At 48.5% G+C, this 22,350-nt stretch overlaps 1 protein-coding gene and 1 long non-coding RNA gene across 9 annotated transcripts in view; both read left to right on the forward strand.

Moving 5' to 3' along the window:
- Window positions 1–22,350, forward strand: part of DIP2B (disco interacting protein 2 homolog B) — a 76,181-nt gene that overhangs the window by 1,331 nt on the left and 52,500 nt on the right. The window lies entirely within an intron of this gene.
- Window positions 1,868–13,407, forward strand: LOC128849455 (uncharacterized). 3 transcript variants are annotated; one of them, XR_008447396.1, is made up of 3 exons: window positions 1,868–3,880; window positions 4,094–4,787; window positions 13,177–13,407. It is a non-coding gene; the product is annotated as an uncharacterized LOC128849455 (long non-coding RNA). The 3 variants fall into 3 exon arrangements; XR_008447398.1 differs by having other exon boundaries at window positions 1,868–2,871; window positions 3,633–4,787; XR_008447397.1 differs by having other exon boundaries at window positions 1,868–2,610; window positions 2,724–4,787.

Here is a 22,350-nt window from a genome sequence, read left to right on the forward strand (position 1 = left end):
AGCATGCGCTTTGGTTTTTGGTTTTTTTTTTTTTTGTTGTTTCCTTTTTTGCATGGGTTTGCCTTTGTGTTCTAGTGCTTAAAACGCTGCTCCTAATATAGCTTTGTTGTCAAGTTCCCTCGTGAAGCCCGAGGGCGAGGGATGAAGCTGTGGGAGAAGGGTGAAGGTTGTAGAGCAGGTAGCTTTGGTTTGCATATCTCTGAGTTTCTCTGTCAGGGTATGTGATCAGTGTGGGGCTCACTACGTGGTTTCAATCCTCTCTGAAGCTCTTGGGGCTAAAACTGATAAAACCCCAGGTTGCTTTAACATCTTTATGACTCTTGCGTTGTCCCAGAGCACGCAGGGTATAAAATAGACCTGTTTACTATTCCAAAGATCAAGATTTCATTCACTGAGCCCCCGCTGCTCATGTTGGGACAGGGCGCTCCGTGTTTTGCCGGATCAAGAAGCCGTGGTAGCGTTTTCTTAGCACAAGTTGTTTGTATTTAAACTTTTCATGTTAGCTGGGGTTTTTTTTGGCCTATGTTTTCTAGATATACTTTCTGTAAACGTTTAACTACAGTGATAACGCTATTTGGTGTTTGATTTTGGGTGATAACAAAGAACTGAAGAGCATTCTCTCGCGTTGCGCACAATGAGACATGGCATCATTTTTATTTTAGGATTTCCTGAATGTTTTAAGTGTTTTGCTTGTGTTTTCTGAAACTTATTTCTTGTGGCACTGAGAGCCCAACATAGCCCTGAAATGTAGAGTGAGGCAAACTTTAAAAAGAATGGAATCTCTTTGCTGTTATGGCGTCTGCGATACTATGCTGATCCTCAACCAGCTTCAGCTGCAGTGTGGGATCCTAGAATAGTTTGGGTTGGAAGGGATGTTGAAGATCATCCAGTCCCACCCCTGCCATGGGCAGGGACATCCCACCGGATCAGGTGCCCAAGGCCCATCCAACCTGGCTGTGAACCCCTCCAGGGATGGGGCAGTCACAGCTTCCCTGTTCCAGGGCCTCTCCACTCTCGTGGGGAAGAAATTCCTCCTCATGTCCAGTCTAACTCTGCCTCTCTCCAGTTTATCCCCATTCCCTCTCGTCCCATCCCTACAGCCTTTGTGAACAGCCCCTCTCCAGCTTTCCTGGAGCCCCTTCAGGTACTGGAAGGTTGCTATGAGATCTCCTCGGAGCCTTCTCTTCTCCAGGCTGAACAACCCCAACTCTCTCAGCCTGTCCTCATACGGGAGGTGCTCCAGCCCTTGGATCATCTTTGTAGCCTCCTCTGAACCCATTCCAGCAGCTCCATCTCCTTATGTTGAGGATTCCAGAACTGGACCCAATGCTCCAGAAGAGGTCTCCCAAGAGAGGAACAGAGGGGCAGAATCCCCTCCCTTGAGCTGCTGGCCATGAGTGACGTTTTCTGTGCTATGGCAGTAATTTGCTGAATATTGCACTCACTGCTCCTCTGTGGCTTTAATCCTCAAATTTCTTCATATACGTAGTATAGATTTGTTTGTGCGAATCACTTTTTTCTATCAAAAACCCATGAGGGCACAGAATTTTCTTTCCTCAGTCTCTTAGAGATGTGTTTCACAGTGTCTCGTTGCGGAGGTAACTGTGCCCTGACCTGTTGGAGAGCCGAGGGAGCCGGCGCGGTCAGGGCCATTGTGGAGGTCCTGAAAAATATGCCCTAGTTTGAGGCTTGAGTGTAAAGATTTAGAGGCGTATGTGTGCATTGTTCAGCTGGGTACAGCTACAGGCTGTTTATAGTAAACAATATTGAATAGAAGCATTTTATTAAAATGGCAGCAGTGCTTCATGTTTAACTGATTAATTGCTGCTCAGATAAGAACACTCAATCCTTTTTGTTTTTCCCACTCCCTTGTTGCAGCTGTATTTGTCCCTCGGTTTGAACGTGGAAGTGTTTCTGTGGGGTTTTCTGCATCAGAATCTCTCGTTTCTGGGACAGGAGAGGAACTGCGTCTGCAGTGAGGCTGTACGAAGACCCCGGAGGTCCCCGACAGCAGGAACTGGGTGACTGTCCTGTCCAGGGGTGATCTCAGGAGGAGGTGTTCTCTGGCCCAGGTTGCCCAGAGCAGTGGTTTCTGCCCCATCCCTGGAGGGGTTCCAGGCCAGGTTGGATGGGGCTTGGAGCCCCTGATCCAGTGGGAGGTGTCCCTGCCCATGGCAGGGGTGGAACTCAATGGACTTTGAGGTCCCTCCTAACCCAAACCATTCCAGGATTCTATGATCTTACAGTGAGGAGCCCCTGGAAGCTGTCTTCGGATGCAGATTTGGAGCATGAACTGCTTGTGTGCTGAACCTCACAGTGAGTTTTATGCTGAGTGGTGTTTATGCTGTGAAACAACCCAGCGCAGAGAATTCTTAACAATGTGGGGAAATATCTTCTTAAAATCTTCTCTGGTGTTCAGCCTGTGAAAGGTGCTGTGTCAGCAAGTAGGATGCAAAGTGGAGCAGGGTTAGTTTAACATCTGCTTAAAATAGAAATCGTAGTTTGCAGCGATGAGCCGGGAAACTTCCTTCAGGAGCAATCTGTGCGGACTGAGCAATAGGACTAATTACACCTCTGCCATCCGTGGATCATTCCTTATGGAGCCTTGTGGTCAGTGTGGAAGTAATCGTAGTCCCGTGAAATTGTCTAAGCAAACTAGTGGGATCTCTTTCAAGAATCGATAATTGTTTATTAATCCACTGAAATTGCATTTTTTTTTATAGTTTCTTCAGTCTTTTGTTGTGTGTCTTTACGAAGAAGCACTGGCACAGGTTGCTCAGAGAAATGGTGGATGCTCCATCCCTGGAAACACTCAGGGTCAGGTTGGATGGGGCTCTGAGCCCCATGATCTGGTTGAAGATCTCACTGCAGGTGGGTGAGACTGGATGACCTTCATGGTCCCTTCCAGTCCAAACCATTCTGTGATTCAACCTCAGTGACTGATTTGAGTTGAACTCATTTATTTCTAAGTGTAGGTAAGGATTGGGTTGTTTTCTATCCCCGTGCAGTACGTTATAGCCAAGTCCTGAGCAGCGTGTGTTACTGAGATGTCCCATTCCCGTACAGAAGGGATTGGTGTCGTTGAAATGAAATAATAAATAACTGTATGTAAGCAGTGAATTTGGTCATGGGGCTCTGTGAAACCAGACCTTGCCTGTTAGGGTTTAGAGCACAAGTCTTATGAGGAGCAGCTGAGGGAGCTGGGCTTGTTTAGTCTGGAGAAAAGGAGACCTGATTGCTCGCTACCTAAAACGACATAATAGTGAGGTTTGGTCTCTTCTCTCTGGTAGCCAGTGACAGGACAAGGAAGATGACCTGAAGATGCACCAGGGAAGGTTTAGGTTGGATATTAGGAGGAATTTCTTTACTGAAGGGGTTCTTGGGCGCTGGCAGAGGCTGACCTAGAATGTGTTTGAGTCACCATCCCTGGAGGGGCTCAAAAACCGAGTAGACGTCGTAGTTGGGGGTGTGGTCTGGTGGTGGACTTAGCAGGGATATAGCGATGGTTGGACTCAATGATTTTAAAGCTCTTTTCCAACCGAAACCATTCAGTGATTCTGGGATTACTCACGTTTTCCTTCTTTTCTTACTTTTGGATTTTTTCCTTCCTCGTGCTGTCCTTCATCTGTCAGTGACACCCACATTGTGCATCGCTAATAATGGGAAGGGCTGGCTTCGTATTTGCATCTCCTTTCCATGAGTAAAGCTGCCAGGGATATGAACTTCAGAGGAGACTTCTACCCTCGTTTCCATGAATACGGGGGCTCTGTTTGATGCCTTTGGGGTTGAACGCAGCTGCGTGTGAAGGTGACTTTGGATCCGCTGTGTGATGCTGTTTCTTGAAACGTTTGCAGTGTGTGCTGATGAGGTCACGGAACAGGTAAATGGCTGAGTTTGTCCCGTAATGTCAGTTTTGAAGCACTTCAGCGCCGGGCTTGGGGGTTGCCTGGGTGCTGTGGTACTTTGGGTGGAATTTTTAAGCAGTTCCTCTCGCGTTAACCTCATCAGAGCTCTGTTATTAGAGCCGAGAACTCTGCAATCGATCGATTCGATGGTTCTAATTAAGCTCCTTCCATACATTTGTTTTCTGCAGAGCACGTTACGAAACCACTGTCCAGCTTGGTGGTGAAGTTTGTTGTCTTGGTACAAACTTTGGCATGGGAAGGAGGAGAGCTGCCCGATGGCTGCCTGCAAGGGCCATTGTGTCTCGGAGGGGTTTAAGCACTCGTAAAGAGCTTACTTGGCTGTGGTTTCTGTCTTGTCTGGTGTTTTTTAACTGGTAAAGTTGAATGAACTTCAGCACGCAATATCCATGGCAGTGTGAGAGTAGGGGGAAACTCTGCTGAGCAATAGTGAGGAATTCCCCTGTTAGGGAATGAACGTAGGCCTTGAACTTAACTCCAGTCACTTCAGGTTGTGTGACAGGGTTGTGTTCAACAGGGTTACCATGTCATCGCTCTTGCTTCATGTAGGGAAGGAGCTGGTTTCTGTTTGCTTTTCTGGTTAAACATGCATCGGGCTGTCTGGTTTGTGATGCCGTGTGGGTGTTTCTGTTAACGGCTTCATGCACCTGCGTTTGTTCCTTTCAAAGCCGTTTGTCTCTTGCTGAAGAGCTGAGGCTCTGTCTGTAGAGAAGCCTTGTGTTGGGATTTTCGGAAGCCGAAGAGCAAGCGAGGATGGTGGCACGTGTGGAAAAAGTAGTGTCAGCAGAACAGTTGAAACCCAGGAGCGAAGGGCAGCCAAAGAGGAGAGAGCCTTCCTGGAAGAAAACGTGTTGACTCAAGCAAGTGGGTAGAATCTTTATTTTGTTTGGCTTGAAAACTTCCTATGGAATCGTGGTATTTTTCTGTTCTTTCAAAAACTCTGCCTTTCAGCTTTCATTCTTTTGATCACCCGGCACGTATCGAACTAGATGAGCATCTTGCTTATCGATTGAGCAGCTGAAGCCCAGAATTTCATAGAAGCATAGAATGGTTTGGGTTGGAAGGGACCTTAAAGATCATCCAGTTCCACCCCTTCCCGCTGGCTCAGGCTGCCCAAGGCCCATCCAACCTGGCCTTGAACATCTCCAGGGATGGGGCAGTCACAACGTCCCTGGGCAACCTGTTCCAGAGCCTCACGACTCACACAGGGAAGAAATTCCTCCTCATGTCCAGTCTAAATCTGCCCCTCTCCAGTTTATACCAGTTGGTCCTCGTCCTATCACCACAAGCCTTTGTGAACGGTCCCTCCCCAGCTTCCTTGTAGCCCCTTCAGGTACTGGAAGGTCGCTCTAAGATCTCCTCGGAGCCTTCTCTTCTCCAGGCTGAACAACCCCAACCCTCTCGGCCTGCCCTCGCATGGGAGGTGCTTTGAATAGATCAGAGAAAAATCAAAGGACGTGATTGTCTGAGGGAAGACCGGTTATGTGGATTTTGCTGAGCAGGCTGGAAGGTTTCACTTCACTTTCTTCCCTGCCGTGCAGAAGGGGAACCGTGGTTGGGGCACAGAAGAGATGGAAGAGCTTAGGAACACGAGCTGGATCTGATCATCTCGTAACTAGCAGGACCTGCAGGTGGTTTGTTTGCACTTGTGCAGCATTTCACCCACAAGCCTTGCATTAGGCAAAACAGCAATGGGAAAGCTTTTATGTTGCTTTCTTAATTTACCTGTGGGACTGACTGCTGATGGGGAGCAAATCTGCCGAGAAAGCTGTGTGTAGTTTTAACGAAGGCTTTCTGTATGCGGCCAACCGAGATACGGCTGTGAAGTATGTAAAACGCCTTTTGGAGTGTGTCAGAGGGAGTTGTTTGTGCCCATTCTGAGATGATCATTCCTGCCTTGTTTGGCCTTATTCTGATAAGAGCCTTCACTGCAGGTGATATTGTGTTTTCTTAAGCTTTACAGCCCAGGAAACGGTGATACAAGCCTGGCAGCACATGCATTCCTTCCAGCCTGTCTCGCAGGAAGAGGAAATGCAGCTGAAATCGTGACCAAGAGGAGCAAAGTAACAAATCTCTCACATCATGCAGAAGGTCCAAAAGATGATCACAAATTTATACTGTGCAAATGGTCAAAGCAGAACGATTTTGGTGTTTAATGGCTTGGAGAGAGCGAGTTAAACACAAATATTGAACGAAGTATTTTGACTCCTGTGAGTGGGAGTAGGTTTTGCTGTTGGATCATGATTGAAGCGTGTAAATATGGTGAAGAAAAGGAAGGGGTTTGGAGCATCCAGGCTGGTATAATAACGAATAACCAGGAGAGTTAAAGAACATGCATAGTTTCGTGTTGCCTTTTTCATACTTAGGAAATGAGGAGTGAGTTTGGGGCTATTTTTAAAAGCTGCATATCTGACCCCTTCACCTTGGGGAAAGGAGGAAATTAGAGGCTTTAGAGAGAGTCCTTCACCTCCTTTGCTTCCCTGACGCTATGCTGGAGTCAGAACCAGTTTCCTTAGTGGAGTGGATGGGACATCTGGTAGCAGTGACTCCTGGTTTGTCTTTTCTCATCCTCACTGTTTCTCGTATGGGTGGTGTGAGCAGTTTCAGCTGGGTGCTTGGGCTGGAAATGCTGATCAGACCTCTTAGCCTGACATATCTGCGCTAGAGCCGTGTTTGGTGTTCTTGCCGTGGTGTCCTAGATAACCAATCTTCAGTTTTCTATTTATAATTCTGTAGCATGAAATATTAAGCAGTAAATGTGATGGATGGGAGCTTAACCGCATGGAGCCGTCTCGCTGGTCGTTCAGACGTGCTTGGACCTCCTTAGGAAAGTACGCGCGCAAAGACCCCTCGTATTTCTAGTTCATCAGTGATGTTGTGGAAAGGGTGATAGGTTCCTTCCTGATTCCCTCTCTCTGATTAGTTCTTGTCATCAAACTTTCTGTCCATTGGATTTATCGTGTTTATTCAGTGGCAAGTTTCAGAAGCCAGAGAGTGACCTCATGGTGTGAAGTCCCAGAGGTGCACCAGAAGCCGGGCAGTATCCTGTTTGCATTGGTTTCGAATACAATGTGCAGATAATTTCTTAAAGTGGTTTTCTTTACGCTGCGTCCCTCAAAGTTATAAAAAGCATTTCCTGACCATCTCGGCGACTTGCTCGGCTGCTTTTTGGACTTGGATTAAGAGCAAGAGGCAAGGAAGCGTCGCTCCGTTGAGCTACATTTTTTTTCTTGGAGCTTATGAAATCAGGGAAGAGTCGTCAGGCCAGGATGTCTCTTTCGATTAATTAGAATGGAAGACTCTTAAATTTGTGCCATGTGTGAGGAAACAGTGATTTATAGCGAACGGATGCTTTGCAGGCAGTGGTGTTCCATCTGCTACATGAATTTCCCCATTACACTTGGGTCTTGGGGGAAGCCTTGCGCCCATGTTTCTCGTTCAGAGCAATGTTTGTCAATGCTTACTCTCGCCTGGATATTCTTTCTGATTTCTGTCCGCTTGTGCTTTTTTCCAAAGCTAAGAGTTTCTGGATTAGAAGACGCACAGGCGGTGGAGGTTCTGTGCAAACAGCTCGTCTTATTTAGTGTAACTTAAGCTGATTAAAAGAAAGAAAAACCTTACTTGAAGTTTTAGCACTTCTGTGCCAACATAAACTTATTCTAATTCTTGTTGACTGGAGAATTGCTGATACAAACTGCATCCTCCTGGACTTTGAATTCCATGGGGATGGGAGCCCACGGAGCCTCCGGGGCATGCATTAATGTATTTTGGGAACCCAGAAACGTGAGTTGCTGCCTCAGTGAGCAGCAACTGAGCCTCTCGGAATTGTTCCCCGGCAGTCAGGCAACCTGCTTTCTCCAGCTCCGTGTCCCTAGGGAGCAAAAACAACCAGGAGAATTGTATCCCTGCCTGATAAAATTAGGTCTGTTGTAATCTCTCTCGGAACAGCCGGATGGATGGCTGCCTTGAAAAACATATGTTTTAATGCAGGAATAATGCATTCCATTTAGGATGTCTGTAGCCGTGGGAGCTGGTTGACTTAGTGGATAAAGCACTCCCATTTTGCCTCTGGGATCAGGACTAATGTCAAACATCAGGTCTAAAGTGCAGCAATGGAAAAGAATGGTTTGGGATGTTTTTCCTGTCCTTTGCTCTTAACAGGGATGTTGTTCCTGTACTGTAGTCCTGAATGAGTTTGAGAAATAATATGTGCGCTCGCAGCCCAGAAGGTGAGCGTATCCTGGGCTGCATCCAAAGCAGCGCGGCCGGCAGGGCGAGGGAGGGGATTCTGCCCCTCTGTTCCTCTCTTGGGACACCTCATCTGGAGCATTGTGTCCAGTTCTGGAATCCTCAACATAAGAAGGAGATGAAGCTGTTGGAACGGATCCAGAGGAGGCTGCAGAGATGATCTGAGGGCTGAAGCACCTCCTGTATGAGGACAGGCTGAAAGAATTGGGGTTCTTCAGCCTGGAGAAGAGAAGGCTCTGAGGAGATATTAGAGCAACCTTCCAGTAACTGAAAGGGGCTCCAGGAAAGCTGAAGAGGGGCTGTTCACAAAGGTTTGTGGTGATAGGACAAGGGGGAACGGGTACAAACTGGAGAGGGACAGATTTAGACTGGACATGAGGAGGAATTTCTTCCCCATGAGAGTGGGGAGGCCCTGGAACAGGTTGCCCAGGGAAGTTGTGGCTGCCCCATCCCTGGAGGTGTTCATGGCCAGGTTGGATGGGCCTTGGGCACCTGATCCAGTGGGATGTCCCTGCCCATGGCAGGGGTGGGACTGGATGATCTTCAACATCCCTTCCAACCCAACCTATTGTAGGATTCTATGAAATAAACTATTCTATTGCTGGCAATAGCGTGAATTGCAAAGAAGGGGAGTCGATGCCTGTGTTTCCAGGTTGTACTTTGCATTAAGGACACTGATTTAGGAGCAGCAGCGTTGGTCTTGCTCCAGTATAAGTTTAGAGCGAATTCCTTTGGGAGCAGTGCAGGTGACTCTCTGGGGGAAGTTCTTTATCCCTTCCTCTCCTGCAGAGAGGGAAGACGCTGCTGTTGTTGCAGCCTTGCGCATCTCCATCGTGCAGGCACAGCCTGCTGCTCAGTTGAGAATTCATCGTCATGTGGTACTTCCAAGTCCTCCTTTTGAGCTGTTGAATTTCGTTGCAGGAAGCTAAGAAGTAGTATTTTCCCATTAATAATTTTCCATATGAGCCATTGCTGTAGTTGCCGTAAGGATGGAGCGTGGGTGATGGGGCAGGGTGTGGAGCTGGGAGAGGGTGAGGGGCACCAGGAGCTGCTTGTGTGGGACAAGCCGTGGCACATTTCTGAAGGGCAGAGTTTGGAACATACAAACAAAATGAGTTGTGACGAGGTATTTGGTTGTCCATAGATTGGAGGGATGTGATCTAAAGTGGGGATGACGCAGCAGAGTAAGAGCGGAGGACTCCAAAATGAATCCATGTGTCCATGGGGATGTAGAAGTCACAAAGCTGTGATTTCCTTCACATTCTCACCACAAGTCATGCAAAAAGAGTAGCAGTTTTGCCAGTTCAATATGCGCTGCTCACGAATTCTCGCCACCAACCAAAGGAAATGAAGAGGAAACCACAAATGCTGGTGTGTGACTCCATTCTGTAAAGGCACAGACACCGTTCCAGAAAGGATGGGCAAATGGCATCTGTTAAAGAAGGTGCTGCCCCACCTGCACCTTTAATGCATTGACTCCTCATGTGGAGTGTGGATCAGTCTTTGATGTGAAGAGCCTTTTCCATAAGAAGCACCTTTTCTGGAAATGGAGTGATTTGTTCGCTGGGAGCAGCAGGGAATGTGTGTGTCCGTTGGCGTGGATGTCGCAGTTGGGGTCTGTCAGGGCAAACGATGGTTGTGTCTTCATCAGGGTCCATCGGGGCAGATGCTGGTTGCATCTTCATCGTCGCCTTTCACTGTAACTACCGATGGGGAAGCTTTGTGTGCTTCTCTGGAAGTGATGATCACACAGATGAGCTGACGGGCCAAGAAACCCTGATTAGGGGGAAAAGGCTTGGAAGTTTTTTGCTGACTCTAGAAAGAGGAAAGTTAATGAACGGTTGTGAAAGGCCGCTCCTGCCCCTCTGTCGAGGACGAGATGTGGAGCTCACAGGGCTTTGTGCTGCTTAGCAGCAACTGATGTTCCTGCTCACAATGTGCATTGTCACTGTGGTGAGGAGAAGGAGAGGATCTGTGAAGTGGCACAGCAAATTCCAGCCTGGGATTATTCACTATGCGGTGCAGAGCCAAGTCAGGTGATCTGAGCAGAGATAGAAGATCCTTGATCCTTTGCAGCTCTGGGAGAGGAATAAACAGATCTACCTCTTATTAAACTCTGCTGTCTTTTTTTTCCCCTCTTTAACTGAATATAAGCAGAAAATGGTTCAATTTCTGGCAATAAAACAAGTATCATTCAATATCCTTAAGTTATTCCAGCAAGGGACTGATGGCATTTGGTTGGATAACTGCAGGGCTTCTTGCAGTGCTGGTTGCATATGTGAAAGGAGAAGGATGGTGCTGAAAACTCTGCTCTAGGTGGCTCCTTCCTGTGCCTGGAAGCTGGAGAAAAGCGTGGCTGTCCCTGTGATGTGTCCTCAAGGACCACAGCCATCCTTCCGTAACAAACCTTTGGCAGCAGCATTGTCTCCAGATACTCTCACCTCTTACCCCTTTGCTCTTTTCCATCGTGAGAGCATGGACGTCTCAGCTCTGCACTTTGTGAAGCTGTAAACTCCTCTTGCAAACTGGAGAGGGCAATGGATGAAACTCTCAGGGACGCAGGCTCTGTTTCTTAGAAGATATTGAACTATTTCCTTCATTTCATGAGCAGCAAAAGCATTTGCAGGTAACCGCATTGACAAATTAGCTCGATACCGGGTGGATGGGGTGTTAAATCTTCTGTGACAATCCTGAAAAATGACTGATTGCACGAGACTGCAGCTTGCCTGGTGTGAGCAAAAAGCAGATCTTGTAGTAGTAAAATACTCGTGTAAATGGTTTTTGAGACCAAGAGCTGTTTATTCTTAGGGCAGAAGCTTTAAGTGATCCCTTGTGGATTAGAAAAAAGAACAATTCTTATTGTCGTTGGAATGCAAACCTCCGTACTTAATGCAATCCTGAGTTGGAAGTTATTTCCAGTTGGCGGACGGGAAGCTGGGATGCAAAGGGGTGAGGAGGGTTGCTCGGTCACCCAGAGCAGCAGCAGAGCCGGGCACAGGTCTGGGATCAGACGCACAGCCCTTTGCTCTGTAGGTTGAGGGTGTGAACGGAGAAAGACTCTGAAATACGCCGTCTGGTAGTGAGTGAGTGGATTTCTGTGTGCCAAGAGTCTGCGTGCTTTTCTGCGTGTTCAGGTAATCTGAAGTTGTGCTACAATGGTGATAGTGAGTTTAGGATGAACATGATGTAAACCAACAGCGTTTGTGGGATTTCTCTTCTCTGCTTTCAATTTTAAGTCCTTCTTGAAAACATCCTGAATTGAAGAAGTCCTGCCGTGCAGAAAAAAGTCAATAATCGAGTCCCAAACGGGGAGAATCGTGGATTAAGACAAACCAAATGAGTCAGGTATAAATAATCCTATTATGTCTTGGCTGCAGCCACACCTAGAAACCTCAAACAAACATTGTTGTTCTGTTTAGTTATTCCTGTGTTTGATACACTTTGCTTGTTAAGTCCTGTTTTCAAATCACAGCATATAAAATGGTGTAGGGCTGGTCACCGTCGGTGTTAAACACTTCCCGACGCTGGATTAGTAATTCCGACTAGAGGCACAGCTGACTGTGCTGGAGCATCGTTACTGTGCTCTCGGATATCTCCCGAATCATAGAATCATAAAATGATTTGGGTTGGATGGGACCATGAAGGTCATCCAGTCCAACCCCCCTGCAGTAAGCAGGGACATCTTCAACCAGATCAGGTTGCTCAGAGCCCCATCCAACCTGACCTTGAATGTTCCCAGGGATGGGGCATCCACCACCTCCCTGAGAAGCCTGTGCCCATGCCTCACCACGCTCATGGAAACAAATTTCTCCCTAATATCCCGTTTAAACCTCTCCTCTTTTAGTTTAAAATCATTCCTCCTGGTCCTATTCCTACAGGCCCTGCTAAAAAGCTTTTTCCAAACTTTATTCGAAGCCCTCTTTCAGCCTTGAGGATGAGAAGGAACCCTTGCAGTTGGGTTGCTTTGCCGGGCTCTCAAGGTGATTGATTCTTTTTGCAATAGGCCTTTAAAAAAAATATCTGGCTACAACAGCGAACAGGAAGATGTAATTACTCCGTGGCTTTTGTGTTTCGGAATGATCATTGTAGAACGCCTTGGTAAAACACTTTTAGTACGCGGCTGTAGCATGGAAGCCATAAAGAAAAGCGTTTGCGTCCAGCAGAATCATTCCTGTATCGTGGTTGCTGTCACGTATCTCGGTGGGTAATTACGTACCTATCAGCATGTCTCTTCCCGCTTTCCTGGTGGATGAACTTATCCTTAATAAACCTGAACCAAGTGATTTTTTTTCATGTGGACTTGAAGAAAAAAAGGCAATTGGAACCCTTCCTCTCCCTCCTCTGATTCCAGTTCTTCTGTTGTAGCTCCCATAAAGAGGGGCCTGAAGTTTCCTCTGCTGAGCTTGGCTGTCGCTGATTACGAGGGTTTCTTGACAGAGGTCAGGGTTTGTTTTTTGGTTCTTGTCCAAACACTTTGCATTGTTCTTTTGTACTGCCTGCTCTCCTTTGGGCTTTGTATGTGGCCTGTGAAATGTGATCCTCTGCCTCCAAAGAGCTATAGAGATTGCCCTTACGCACACGTACCTGCAGTGATCCTCGGTGATCCTCGGTGTGGCTGCTCAGGGGATCCACCCCATTCGTTTCCCTGTGATTACTACATGGTCTTTCAGGTCCCTTCCAACCCAAACTATTTTATGATTCTTTGATATGAAGGTCGTTTCTGGTGTTGAACCTGAGGAAGAAGCAGAATAGAGGTTTGTGTGCCGCAGCAGGGGTTATTTAAAGGGGCTCACGCTTGTCTGTATTGAGTCTATAGCAAAGGTGATGCTTTCTTTTCTTCACATCCAAGAGATTTAAATGGAGTTGGCAAAGCTACGAGGGAAGAGGAGCGCGAAGTAAGGCAGATGATACCGATAGAGTTCTCTGTGCCATGCAGGATGCCGTAACTTCACCTCTTCTCTTAGGAAAGCAATTACTCCATGTGTTCTCTTGTTTAAAATTACAGAATTACCTTCCTGTGAACAATCAAGTCATGTGAAAGACCCAGACGCGTTGTACGGCACTGCAGGCGCACTCCTCTTCCAGCAGAGACAGAGCTATTTGGGCAGAAGGATAAAAGGAAAGACTTGGCGTGGAGAACTGGGAAAGGAGTAAATAGTCTTCTATTAGAATGGAGTTTGGCTTCAGGTTATGAAAGATCTGGCAGCAGTGCAGCTCGGAGCGTGTTCGCTGCTTTCTGTTGCTGTGGCCGCGCGGAGTGGCAGCCTCTCGGTTGTGCCTGTAGTGCTCCTCGTGGATCTGCCCTGGGATCAGGATTGAGGGGCTTCAAAACTGAACGGTATTGCTGGCGATTGCTTGACACGGTGAGAGGAAAACCTGTAGCACAGGACAAGGGATGGAGGATGGAAGGGACTGGTGAAGTGGAGAGGTCTGGGAGATGCAAGACTTTTTTTTCTGTGACTCAGGAATAGGAATTTAAGAACGGCTTAAGTTTTATGTGGGTGAAGTGACAACAAGTCTCCAAGAGTTATTGTCACATCAGAACATGCCAGCGGTTGTTGGATTGTTCCACGTTCTAGAGGGTTTGTTTGAAGCTCTTTCATGGGTTCGTAGTTGAAAGGTAGATTTCTGCTCCTTCAGTGCATTCTGCCCCGAGCAATCGCAGACAGCATCTCTCCTTAACTCACTAAACCAGTTAACGCTTGAGCTTTGAACACATCGTCTGCTCTTGAAGTGTCACAGACTGTTAGATACGTCAACGAGAAAGCCCGTGCTGGTTGTTCCAGGGAGTTACCTCATGGAAGGGAAAAGCTGACTTGGGTTTCCTGCGATATCCTTTACCTCAGACTGTGCAGGGTGCAAATCCAAAGCCGCCCTGCGTTATCTGTGGATGGAGGCACATCTGAAAAGGAAGAAGGCAGCCGGGCCGGGGCAGCTTGCCAATTGCTCAAAGCCTTTGTTGGAGACTAAAGGAAACCTGCGCCCATTAGGCTCTCGTACAGCCCCAGGGGCTTTCCTGGCCTCCTATGGAAAGAAGATGAAGGCAGCCACATGGAAATGGTCGCATACTTTTGCATGTCAGCCTACATTAGCTCTTCAGGCCCTGGTGGTTGGGTTTGAATGCTGAGATCTTGCGCTCAGCTCTCGGGGTTTTCATCCTGCGGGTTTGTCAGTAGAGCACTTAACCCATCTGTTGAAACTGAACCATGAGGAAAGCACCTTCTGCGCAAGAACGCTTGCAAAACCAGTCTCTTACTGATCTCCCTGGAGCCCGTAGGTGACTTCATTCCAATCTTGAGGAAGGAGATGGCTTCAGTGGTCAGGCTCTGCTGCGTCACCTCTAGGAAGGGTGGCTGCTGCTAGGAGGACTGCTTTCCCCGTGTGATAAATTCCTCGTTCGCAGCTTGCTGTGTGCTGGAATAAAAAGAAGTAGACTCGAGTATCAAAATAAACATCAATTTCAAACTGATGGGAAGTAGAAACAGCACAGTGTCACTCTCAAACCTTTGCTGCTTGGCCGTTTCCCTTTCCCCTGCATGGAAAGGAGGTTTTGGGGTGGTTTATAGCTGTTTTGCCAGTCTCCTCGGGACGGTGGGGTGCAGTGCTGCTGTAGCCGAGTGGCTGACTTGGCAGGCTCTGCTTCTGCCCTGAGATTGGTTTGGGTTTTTTTTCCTTTTGAGCTTTTAATATGAAATATTCAATCCCAGCTGTGCACAGCACACCTGGTATGGTGATCACGCTTCCCAGAACTCTGCTGAAGGTGTCCAGTTGTGAGCACATCTGGCATTTGTGGTTTCTGTCTCTAAGTGTCTGTCCACGGAGATGGGAGCAACCCCAGTGGGGCTTCAGGGTTTCGTGAGAAATTGTGTTATCTCCGTCGAGCAGAATCAGGTAGGGGCAGAGGGGAGGTTTCTCTGGGATTCCTTGGAGAGGTGCTACAGCCTCCCGGGTGTTTTGAGTGGGAGCTTCGGATCAGCTCTCACCAAACAGGCAGGTTAGCATTGAACATAGAATGATAGAGTTGTAGAATCACCAGGTTGGAAAAGACCTCTTAGATCGAGTCCAACCATTCCTATCTGCCACTAAACCACGTCCCTGAGGGCCTCGTCTCCCCGTCTTTTAAACCCCTCCAGGATGGGGACTCCCCCCCTCCCTGGGCAGCCTCTGCCAGGGCCCCACGACCCTTTCGGTGAAGAATCTCTTCCTGATGTCCAGTCTGACCCTCCCCTGGCGCAGCTTGAGGCCATTCCCCCTTGTCCTGTCCCCGTCACTGGGGAGAAGAGCCCAGCGCCCTCCTCTCTACACCCTCCTTTCAGGCAGTTGTGGAGAGCAATAAGGTCTCCCCTCAGCCTCCTCTTCTCCAGCCTCAACACCCCCAGGGCCCTCAGCCGCTCCTCATCAAACTTGTTCTCCAGCCCTTTCTTCAGCTTGGTTGCTCTTCTCTGGACACTCTCCAGAACCTCAACATCCTTCTTGTAGTGAGGGGCTTGGTGGGAAGATCTCGGCTAGGACACCCCAAGGAGTCAATTTTGTTTCTGTACGGCACTGTCTTACGCCTCTGGAATGCCCAGTGCTTGAGAAGAAAGGATCCTGTTGTCCAAGGGACGTTGAAGAGAAGTGGTTGCTGCGTTTCCCAAACATTGTCATCTCTCTTAGAGGCTGTTATATAGCGTGGCATGGATTTTACTTCCAAGAAACGTACGGAATCAGCAGACGAGGCTTACGGAACAAACGGCAGGGCAGCGATCCAGATGGATGGCTCGTGTCTCCATCCCTCCTTTTTCAGGGTTTGTGCTTAATTGTAAGCTTTCTCTTTGGACTTTAATTCTTTAGTTTCTCATTCCTGGCAGAATATCTACTCTTAAATTATTGCTGTCAACACGTCCTTAGCCCTTCCTGCTCCCTCCCACCCCCTGAATTGCGTAGTGCGCTCAGCGGTGGCTGGAAAAGGCCATTACGTTTGTAGTTGAAAGCAAAGCCTGCTGTGAATATGATATTTTATCAAAAAGATACAAGCATCTCCCTGTTAATATTATTACATAGACACACTGGTTTTTATAAACATTCTAGAGCTCTTTGAAATGGTTGATATCTGGTGATTACGGCTCCATTAGGCGCAGGAACAGATGGTCAATAGAGGAGCACTTTTTGTGTTGTCGTCTACAGCAGAAATGCTGAAATGAATGGGAATGTTAAATTCTCATCTCCTCAGTCATGAGGCTGCAGAGTGCAGCACATGATGTGATGGAGATCCCTGATTGATGTGACCGAGTAGGAGGTAACTCACTGAGGGGCTGGAGTGTGTCCAGAGAAGTGAACGGAGCTGGGGAAGGGGCTGGAGAACAGGGGGTCTGGGAGCGGCTGAGGTTGGGGCTGTTTGGTTTGGAGAAGAGGAGGCTGAGGGGAGACCTCACCGCTCTCTGCAGCTCCTGGAAAGGAGATTGGAGCCAGATGGGAGTCGGGCTCTGCTCCCCGGTAACAAGTGATGGGACAAGAGGAAATGGCCTCAAGTTACTCCAGGGGAGGTTTAGATTGGATAATGGGAAAAGTTTCTCTACTGAAAGAGTGGTGAAGCCCTGGCAGAGGAACTGGTGGAGTCCCCATCCCTGGAGGAGTTCAAAAGGCGTGTAGAGGTGGCACTTCGGAATATGGTTTAGGCAAGGTGACGTTGGGCTGACATTTGCACTGGATGAGCGTAGAGGGCTTTTCCAACCTCAGCGGTTCTATGCTCTCTAGAATGAGGCAGATTGGGGAGGGTCACACTGGAGCAAGGCAGAAAGAACGTGGATGCTGGAATGGATTGTAAGCCAGTGGAGCAAGGCTGCCGTTGAGATGATCTTTGGATGGGCAGCCCACAGTATTCTATGTGGTTTCTAGGATTTAAGTAGGACTTCTGCAGTTCCGGAGTTAGAGTGGGTGGCCTGGAAAGCCCCTGCTGCCTCTACCAGCCCAAAGCAAGGAGGAATTAGACCATGGGCATTGGATAACTTTGCCAAGGTCACACTGTGGGGCTGAAGCTGCAGCTTTGCCAAACATCTGACCCTTGCCGTATGCGCCTGTGTTTGTTTTGGGCTTCCATCGTGCGTTTTCAACAGGAATGCTGAGGAGTCAGACACCTCCACAGCCCTGCAAGTGACTCCAAGTGAAGTCTGGTTGCCCAGAGCAGTGGGGGCTGCCCCATCCCTGGAGGGGTTCCAGGCCAGGCTGGATGGGGCTTGGAGCCCCTGATCCAGTGGGAGGTGTCCCTGCCCGTGGCAGAGGTGGGACTGGATGGGCTTTGAGGTCCACCCAAACCGTTGCAGGATTCTATGATTCTTTTGATAACCTTTTGTCTCTGCTCTTCATCAGCTGCGCCATTACCATGAACTGCTGTTACTGGTTTGTTGTGAACGGCTGTTGCTCTTCCAGCCCCTGACCTGTACAGCTGTAGCTTGGGTGGTTTTCTGTTTTATTCATAATTCCATCTCAGCATTGATGCTTGCAAGAAATCTTTCATCTCTTGCTCTGGGCCATACAGAACTGGAGTGGCAAAGGAGTCTTGCGTTTTTGCGCTGGCTTCATCATTTTCAGAGTATTAATATTTAATTTATGCTTTTTAAAGCTTTTAGCAGCTTTGTCAGGGTTTCATCCCTGTGGTAGTGCGTGTGAGGACAACTCAGGAGAGCGTTCTGATTAACTTACAACAGGGAGAGTGGTTTTATTTATTTTGATTTATGGCTGAAATACTTTGAAGAAGCTCATCCTGTTCTGTAAGTAACTTTGCCATAAATTGAACCATAAAACAGATCCAGCAGTTTTTCCTTTTCTGCAGCCAAGCAGATCCTTTACCACATCCCATGAGACTTTTTCTTGCCCATAAAGACCAGTCTGCGTTGTCGCTCTCCAGGGAAGAAGGTGGATGCGGTTGGTTGTGCTGTGTGGGGATAAGCAGGAACCCTCATGGTGCATCCTCTGCCACTGCCATCCCCTCGCTCTGCTCCGTACAGAGCAGATCGCTGCCGCTGGACTTCTGAATCCTGATGTGGTGGAAATCCTTCTGCTCTCGGCCTGAGCCCTGTAGTGCTTTCCTGCCAGCAAGCAGTGCCAACACAAACGGATGTTTTGGTAACTGGGAGGGTTTCAGCTTTCACTTGGTCATCAGTGTGGTTCCTGATGCTGCTGTTATGGGTTTAGCAGTTTATATAAATGATATTTCATCAGTTTTGAGCCGTTTCCGTGACAAATCTCACAGAATGGTTTGGATTGGGGTGGACCTCAAAGCCCATCCAGTCCCACCCCTGCCATGGGCAGGGACACCTCCCACTGGATCAGGGGCTCCAAGCCCCATCCAACCTGGCCTGGAACCCCTCCAGGGATGGGGCAGAAACCACTGCTCTGGGCACCCTGGGCCAGGGCCTCCCCACCCTCAGAGGAGAACATTTCTTCCCAAGATCTCATCTCAATCTCCCCTTTTTCAGCTCAAAACCATTCCCCCTCATCCTCTCCCTGCACTCCCTGATCCAGAGCCCCTCCCCAGCTTTCCTGGAGCCCCTTTTGAGACTGGAAGCTGCTTTAAGGTCTCCCTGGAGCCTTCTCTTCTCCAGGATGAACAACCCCAACTCTCTCAGCCTGTCCGTGTATGGGAGGTGTTTTGATCTTGGTGAGACTGCAGCTTAGTAGTTGAAACACCATGAAATTTTTGCCTGTTGCGAGAGATGGAGTTCATCCTCTTCCGAAGCTGAAGGTGTTTTGTTCAGTTGGAGAGCATGCAGTGTGAAGGCAGGTCTGGTCTTGGCGGGTTGCCCTTCAGCGTATGGGGTAATCCGTCCTGAGAAATGTTTGAGACCAGCTTAAAGATGGATTGTTTTTTTCCCCTCTGCCTGCATCGCTGCTCTGTGCTGTTCTTGCTGGGTTCGTGGTTCAGCCTGGGCAGGATTTGATGCTTCTCAGCTGACAGCGCTGTGAGCTGTGGCCGAGTCCCCTTGGAGGGACTGCTGGGATTCCTGATTCAAGATGGAAACAACAAAGGGGAAGCACAGTCGGCGTCCTGACCTCTGGCAGCGCTGTTTCGATTTCTCAGCGAGTGTTTCTGTCCTTTTGGCTGTGCTAGGTCAGTCCATCGGCTGCTTAAAAGAGTTTGTTTACAGCTCACTCTGGCTTTTCATACTTAAATGCTGAATTTACCAACAGGAGCTTTCCTTACCTGCTGAAGGCTGGATTGTTTCCAGAGGAATGTGTTTATTTTCCTTTCTTTTTGATGATAAATAAACCACAATCAGTTTATTTCCACTGTATCGAATGTCTCTGGCCTTCACAGGAACAGAGTGCAGAAGTATCAAAATCAAACAGAACAGTTTGGAGAGCAATTGTGTTGTGGTGTTTGCTTATCCAGCGGCTCTTCCGATGGGCCAGAGGTAAAACATGCTTCCTTTTCCATTGCTGCTAGGCTCGTGTGTGCAGCTCAGGGGCTGACTTGTCGATGTTGCAGGTGACATAGAATCAGAATCATTGAATGGTTTGGGTTGGAAGGGACCTTCAAGATCACCCAGTTCCCCCCCCCTGCCATGAGCAGGGACATCCCACTGGATCAGGTGCCCAAGGCCCATCCAACCTGGCCATGAACCCCTCCAGGGATGGGGCATCCGCAACTTCCCTGGGCAACCTGTTCCAGAGCCTCCCCATCCTCACTGTGAAGAAATTCTTCCTAATGTCCAGCCTAAATCTGCCCTTCTCCAGTTTGTACCCATTCCCCCTCGTCCCATCCCCACAGCCTTTATGAACAGCCCCTCTCCAGCTTTCCTGGAGCCCCTTCAGGTACTGGAAGGTCACTATGAGATCTCCTCGGAGCCTTCTCTTCTCCAGGCTGAACAACCCCAGCTCTCTCAGCCTGTCCTTGGACGGGAGGTTCTCCATCCCTCGCAGCATCCTTGGAGCCTCCTCTGGACCTGTTCTAACAGCTCCATCTCCTTCTTATGTTGAGGATTCCAGAACTGAACACAATATTCCAGAAGAGGTCTCCCAAGAGAGGAACAGAGGGGCAGAATCGCCTCCCTCACCCTGCTGGCCACACTGCTCTTGCTGCAGCCCAGAACACGGTTGGCCGCTAATTTTCTGAGCAATTCGGAGTCTGACAGCAGCTTTATGGAAACAGCAGCCCAGGGAGGAACTGGGACGAGGTGTTTGCTCGGCCACTCCATCTACGCTGTGGTGAAGATCGGAGTCACTTTGCAAACGAAGCAGCGACCGTCCGAGGCTTTGTCTCATCCTCTGGTTTTGTTTTATGGAGAGCCTTAATCCCATCACTAACACAGAGTTTCAAGCAAGGTGGTTTAGAGTCATTTGCTGTGATTATTCCACCGTTATCATCCACTTTATTTTGCATTAGTGAAAAATTACCAAGATAGAAACATTCTTGCGTGGAGTTCAATTGTGCAAATGTTTGATGAGAGAATGTGATCTCAGAAGGAGCTTTTTTACATGGTCACCGTGACCAATTATGTAATAAACGCGCTTCTTTTGGAAGCGTATTGGATTATACATAGTTTCTGTATTAATTTGCTGTCAAAGACTTCAGTTTTCAAACGGACTCACATCTGAAACTGCAGTCTTTGTGTAAGCTCTTTTGTTTGCCTTTTCTTTTTGTCAAGTTGCTGACTGTGCTCTGAACTAACCCCGCCGACTGCTCCACGTTTCCTTCCCTCTGCAAGTCAGACATTTGAGAATTCAGTTTATTTAAGTTGGAGAAGGAGATGTTGCACCCTCAGAGAGGCCACGGCAGGAAAATTCACTGTCAGTCATAGCTGTGGGTTTGGAGATGGGTCGTTGAATGAGGTCTTGCTTACTTCTAAGCCAGTTTGGATTCCAGGTCTGCTGGTGTCAACGTAGAAAGGACATCTGTCACAGAATCTTGGAATTGTGAGGCTTGGGAAAGCCCTCTAAGCTCGTTCGGTCCAACCCCACCGTGCCTGCTAAATCATGTTGTGAAGCGCCACATTTATGTGTTTTTTGAACCCCTCCTGGGATGAAGACTCCACCACGGCCCTGGGCAGCCTCTGACAGTGCTTCACCAGTCTTTTGGCAAAGAAATTTTAACCAATGTCCAATCTAAACCTCCCCTGATGCAACTTGAGGCCATTTCCTCTCTCTTCTGCAGACTGCTTTGCTCATTATTTTGATCTTCCGCACAGCTTAAAGGCTTTTGCAGAAGAACCTCACCACATCCTGCTCTACAGCCTCTGAACAAAGTGGTTCTGCCACAGACGTCGACTCCTCTTTAGCGCACTGAGAGAGCCCCAAACAGAAGTCCTTTCCTGCGTGATCTTTCTTGCAAGGCACACTGCAGCTGACAGAATAATGGGGTTTTTAGGCTTGCTGGTGATGTGCCAACACGGTTTCCTTAGCAGTGAAATTCCTCAAGAAGCCATGGTTGCTGATGTAAATGAAACTGAAAGCCAAACACAGCCCTTACTGAGCTCAGGGCCTGGAATCTGCTGCTTCTGCCATGCTGTACAGGGCAGTTTTCTTCTGCTCTGTCTATTTAAATCTGTTTTCCCAAGCTTGTAATGGATTTGAATGGGTTGTGCTCTTCAGTCTGGAAAAGATGGCCCGGTCTTGGCATCGAGAAGCCTGCGCAGACTCTGGGGCTTGCGTTTGAGGACCATGGAATGATTGGAAGGGACCTTAAAGCTCATCTTGCCATGGGCAGGGACACCTCCCACTGGCTCAGGGGCTCCAAGCCCCATCCAACCTGGCCTGGAACCCCTCCAGGGATGGGGCAGAAACCACTGCTCTGGGCCAGGGCCTCCCCACCCTCACAGCAAAACATTTCTTCCCAACATCTCCTCTCAATCTCCCCTCTCATTCCAAAACCATTCCCCTAATCCTCTCCCTGCCCTCCCTGATCCAGAGCCCCTTCCCAATGTCACAGGGTTTTGCAGTGAGTTCTGTTTGGGTGCCGGTATGGTTTTGGTTTAATTCCTGGTCTAAAACCAGACTTGGTTTGGAAAATCATCTTTCCCGGCCAGTCTGTTATGGCGAAAGTGCGTGCGGTCAGAACGCACGGAGTGAATCCGTGTGTAATCCACGCAGTCGGGCTGGACAGACTACTCCGAGGAGACAGGTATCAGCGTTCGGTGTTGCAGTAATTCCATTTCTACCTTCAGGGAGATGGGGATGTCTCTGCCTGCTGAATTCCTGCTGA

Source organism: Cuculus canorus, chromosome 29 (assembly GCF_017976375.1).
Source record: "Cuculus canorus isolate bCucCan1 chromosome 29, bCucCan1.pri, whole genome shotgun sequence".
Classification (NCBI taxonomy): Eukaryota; Metazoa; Chordata; class Aves; order Cuculiformes; family Cuculidae; genus Cuculus; species Cuculus canorus.